Here is a 6,000-nt window from a genome sequence, read left to right on the forward strand (position 1 = left end):
GTTGAAAAGTAACTGACATATTTGATCCTATTCAGCCCTTTCACCTTTCCGTATTTTTCTTTCATATTTTTCTGTTTTAATCACTGTCACCGAATGGCACAAACGTTAGATGGTTTTTGATTCCCGATTTTCTGACAAGCTCTGGATGTATTCACCATCAGGCAGGCATTCAGAATGTCCAAAAAAAAAAAAAGAAAATTAAACTGTGACAACAAACAAACAAACAAAAAAGGAGTAATAAAAATAAATGAATCATCTTTAATAATATATTTGCATAAATATTGAACAGAACTAATGTAAATTCACCAGATTTATTACACTACATACATGCAGGCTTTTGAATAGGGATGTAACTCTTTAGTATTGTGTACAAATACTTCTTACTGGTCAAAAAAAAAAAAAGCTTTTGTAAATATACATGTAGATTTGAAAATTAATTTCTGAATGATATACCAGAGGGCAAAGATACTCCTAAAAGAGCACATCTCAATACAGAGTCTTTTTGCAAGATGCACTTATGTACCAATTTGGCTGGGAGCATGTGATTGCATCTATGTGCACATAGGTATTCTTGGAGGAGTAGACATGGATTTCTTCAGCTCAGACTGGGGTCTGCTCCAAGACCACAGGTCTGAAAGGCCTCCAGACAAGGAGGAGCCTTTCTCTAAGAGGGAGTGGAGTTAAAATTACAAGGGATTATGAATTCACATGAAGAATATTGTTATTTGATTTCATGTTGGAGCTCAGTTTCCTCAGTTTATCAAAGGGAAAGATAAGACATGGTTTCACTCACAGTTCCCTGCCCAGCTGTTCAAAGACAAGATCTTGATGATGCCCATTCTTCCGTCTACCATGCAACTGTGGCACGATTCAAATCCAGAAGTCAATTTTTATGGCTCATTTTTTCCTCCATTTTGTACACTCAGGAAACTGAGAACATTGCTTGGGAAGGATCACATCTTCTCATGAAAAACATTTATTTTATTGCTAAGAAGTAAACATTACACATCTTTTGACACTGGTAGGTTGTCTGGGTTTGGCTGTGTTGTAATGATCCAGTTTTTATGAATAGCCCTTTTCATGGTGTGATAGTCACCCAATTATTTTTACTTTTGCAACTGTGTATGTGCGTCTGTCCCTGCTGCTTTTTGTCTCTGCACTCCTGACCCTTTTTCTCAACTCCAATCCTATTAGGCTAGTTTTAATCCTTGAGGAATCACAGAGATGGGTTCACCTATACTAGTTGTTGTCTTAAACATAGAGAAGCAACTAAGGCACCACTTTCATCTCATATAGAAAAAATTCTTAATCAGACTTATGAAGAGTTTCCTCTTTACCAGTAAAGAAGACAATGATGTAGTAGACTTGAGATTCCATCCCTCTGGGAACAGACTGGCTACCAAGAAGAAAGAGCACAGAATCTGAGCAAACTGCAGTCTTCTAATTTATGCACCTAGCCCACACAGGATGGAAGAAGTTACTTTCTTTCCTCCCTGTCACTTTGCTATTATATTTTCATGTGTTGTTGTAATGACTCCCTCTTCCAACACGAAAACCTTCAGACTCTTGTGCTCTTGGCTCTGGAGTTTGGTTTCTGATAGTTACAGATGAATTTTTTTTTTTTCACTTGTAGGTTTGCCAGCTATTAATCCTTGCTCTCTCTTTTCTTTTTTTTTTTTTTTCTTTTTTTTTCCCTTGAACATGCTCACAAATGCACCTAAATAAGACCCAAAAAATAGAACTTCTTTTTTATAAAAAGAAGTTGCAATATCTGCTCTTAGGTTGTGTAATGAGCTCACTATCCTATCTTGCCTCTGATTAACATGCACAGGTAAAAAATACCTCAGCTCTAAAATACTGGATATTCCCACTTTTTTTATATCATATAACTCCATCAGACCTATATCAGAATGAGAGTCTTGTAAGTCTTGCTGACAGATGCTGGTATTCAGCATTTGCGTTCACAGTAATCATTTGCTGTGGACTTCCAAATTCTCCCAACCCATTTCTTCCCAGAAAGAAATAACCTGGGATGTCTGTTGCTTTCTTGCACCACACACTCACACTCACAGCAACTGAAGACATTGTGTTGCACATTGCTTATATATAAACTATGGAAATGAGGGAAGCACACAGTTGCTTTTCCTTCCAACCCATCATGTTAGACAATTCTCTTCTTCTACACTTGCGACAGATTCACAACAGTGCCTGGTCCTATCTGGCTTGCCATCAATCACACCATAAAGAATTAGTGAGCTAAGCTGAAAACTGTGTGACTTCCTGAGATGGTTTTTCCATGACATGAATTGGGATACATTGAACAAACAGTGCAAAGAATCGTTTGGTTGTCTTTTTGAAAGAATAAGTAAGCACAGAACTTAAATCTTCAAGGACAGCCAACAATTCAAAAGGACAAAGTGGCGTTGTCTTAGGCACTGTGCTAATGGCAGGCAAACATCAAAAAAATGGCCAGTTCACATTAGCATCCAGAAAGTTCAAGAGTGCTGTTGAACAGTTTTGGACTATGAAGCTTGTGAAATTTATGTATTCTTTTGAGCATTTCCTGGATTTGGTAAGGCAGGAAGTATTGCATAAACAACCTTTATCGTGGCATCTTGGTGCTTCCAGTTCCAGTGCCAGCAAAAACCAAGAAGTCCCAGGAAATCATAAATGCAAACAAACACAGGAGAGAAAATGTTGGTAGTATCTGAATACAAAGCAGATGTTAATTTCTGGTGTTTTTTAAAAATTTTAAACAAAACAAGTCTATGCTCAACTAGTGGCATTTCCCCTTAATTTCAACAGTACTGTGTATTAAACTGTTAAAGTGGAGAGATTTACTTTCCATGGAAATATTTTAGCAGAAATCATGCAACAGATGTACAACCTTAGTGAAAAAAAAATAATAATAACATATATATATATATTTTAAGACATACATTAAGAAAAATAGGTAGGGTATGATAATAGTGAGGAACCAATTGATCTCCCAGCTAAGTCATCATTATTTATTATACGCAGTTGATGCTTTGTATAAGATGTTTAATTTCTATCTCCTGAAGGCTTAAACTTCAGACTATCACAGGCATAGATCAGATGGGATAAAGAGGGAAACTAAAATAAAGGAACAATAGAGAAAATCAAGCTACATATATTCCATGTAATATCCTTTTAAAATGAACGTGAATGCCTTGATTATGGTGGGGATTTTTTTGAGCAAAATGAATACCTCCATCTGATCATGAGGGAAGTCCATGGACGGAGGGGTAAAATGCTGACTCTGTGGTGTGCTTTCTGTCAGCAAAGAAAGATTCCCAGGGATCTTCCAAGGAGCAAGTAAAGCGGGGATAGAATGAAAGGGCTTTCATTCTCCATATCATTATCTTGGCCATCCTACTAGGAATTTCTAGCATAATTTAATGATAACCTATAAGAAGTAATTATAATGATTCATCTACCACAATAGGAATCTTTCTGAACAAGGGCAATGCCTCTACACTCTCAAGGATAAAGAGAATTTCTGTTAAAACCTAAGATACATTACTTTCTTTTTAGCTTGTAACAGCACTTCAATGATGAAGAACCTTACAGCTGCCTGGTGCAGACCTCTCTTCAGAACTATAGAGGGCCCTTTTAGCAGCATGTGAGCATGCAGTGCTGAAAAGTACCTGGCTTTGACTTTGATTGAAAGCAAAATCCCGAGTAACTCAAAGCTAGTGTGTCTGTGTCAGAACATGTAAGATAAATGACAATAAATGACACAGAGGGTGTAAATCTATTACAGCTCCTCTGCCTCTTTGTTCAAGCTGTAAAATACTTGTTCTGTCTGTTTTAGCTGTCCTCAGCTCACTTCCTTCTACTAACAGCTTCCAGAGCATCCCTCAGAAAATGTTCAGGGACAATTGTGTTTGCAGAGCACTTCCTGAAGGCCCTGGAGCAGAGTAATCATACACCACACCATGGAAGTAAATACACATAATGCTTCCATACATGGGAGAGATCCAAACATTAATTAATTAATTTGTAGGAAGAATTCAAGTGATGAGGTCCAAAGGAATTTTTACATAGTCACCTCTAGATATAAAAAAATGGCAAATCTGTCTTCCTGCAAATAGGAGGCATCTGAAAGTGGTGAGAAAAAAAAAAAAAATAGAGGAAATCTTCAGAGCAAAGTTATGGCATATACATGTATTGGAACAAAATCCAAACCAAATTGAAAGTGTCTCGCAAACAACCCAACTAATGTAATGAAGCCTGACTTCCTCTGCATTTGTGCCCTGGGAGCCTCCTCCCCAGGTACCCAGCTCCATATCTCTCGTGACTGCACAAGCAGCATAATGAAGTCCATCCCCACTGTGTTCCCAGCCATTCTTCTTTCCTGACATTACCTCCACAGTGCTCCTCTGACTCTGACTACTGTCTCAGCAAGTGGTATTCACTGTTTTTTCATCAAGAAAGTGCTTGCTGACCAGCCCATGTCTGCCTGCCAACTGTCTAGTAGCAGGCTGAACAGGACTGCTCACTGCTGAGCTCATCCTGCCGCCTCTCCTTCCCTGGGGGCACAGATCCCTGTCTCTTTCCTGCTTCCCTTTCCATTCATCTGAGTCTCACAAAACCTGTTTGGGAATTTGACCAATGGGATTTCTGCCTTTCTCCCTAACTTCAAGCCATCTTCGGCACCAACTTCAAGAATTATTAGGGGATGCACATGTGGTGCAACTGCAGAAACTATTTCCTGACAACATCCAAACTACTAAAAAGGTAGAAAGTTGTGTAAAGGTTCTTCAGAGATAATGCTGCTCACCAGCACAAGCACCAAGAATGATGGGATCAGTGCTGATAAACTTAATCTGTCTTTGAGTTTGTAATGGGTTCATTCAGACATGTGATAAAACAATAGTAATATAACTTTACTGAATCTACCTATTATATAGACCATGATGAAGCCTCATACCTGAATGGTGGTAGTATGAATTTTTGTTTTTATTTTTTTAATATATGCAGACAATTCGTCTACAGAGCAGTCTCGCAACAATGAACCTGTGTTCCTAGTTACTATCCATACTTTAATTAAGTGCAATAGCTCAGCTTCAGCATAGCACAGTAATGAGCTAAATTGATGAAGTCAAACCAAAGAAAATGTACACTTTCTGAGCATGTTAGTTTTAGTATCTCCCTGGATATGATCTGTGAATCTTTGCTAAATCTTATTCTCACGATTGCTGTGGGTTCTCCAAGCACTCACACCTCTTGAGGAAAGCCTCTCCATGTCCCCACTGGTTGTTCTACAGTAACTCTGACAGAGCAACCTGATGAACCCAAATTGGAAAAAGATCTTTTTAGAAGAGATGCCGATGTGTCTTTCTGCCCATTCACTCCTCAATTTTTTGCTAAGATTGCTAGCTACAGCACCTTGGTTTTGGTGTTTATTAAGGACAAGTAACCTCTTAGAATCCTATTGAGATCTGCAGTGACCAAAGAAGAATAAACTATAATCAAAGACTCCATCAAAGGAAGGAGTTGTGATTGCTTTCTAAAACATTTTCAAAAGAGAAAGGTCATTCTAACTTGCATGTAGGGTGGATTTTTTAGAGACGATTAAAGAACTGAAAAAATAGATGACAAGATGGGAATAATTAAGCAGTTCTTAAGAAACCTTTTGAGATAATGAGTAGGATACTAGCCTACGAATTCTGCAAGCTTGGAACAGGCAGAAGAGCAAGTATTACAGCTTTTCTGAGAATATACAAGAAAAGCCTGCAGGGTGTCAATTTGTAAGAAAAGATAGTAAGCAACTTTTTATAGCAAGAACAGAGATGTTGCTGGACAAAAAATGTTCCCATACTTGAAGTAAGCTTTTGAGTATTGAAGAATAATAGGTAGGATTTTATTTCACTGGAAACTGAAGATTTTCTTCCCTTTTTTTCAGAGAAGCAGACTGAGAAAGAGAGCTTGACAAAAAATTTACTTTGATTTCTCAGCAAACATTGATATTTGTTT

Source organism: Anas platyrhynchos, chromosome 7, assembly GCF_047663525.1.
Source record: "Anas platyrhynchos isolate ZD024472 breed Pekin duck chromosome 7, IASCAAS_PekinDuck_T2T, whole genome shotgun sequence".
NCBI lineage: Eukaryota > Metazoa > Chordata > Aves > Anseriformes > Anatidae > Anas > Anas platyrhynchos.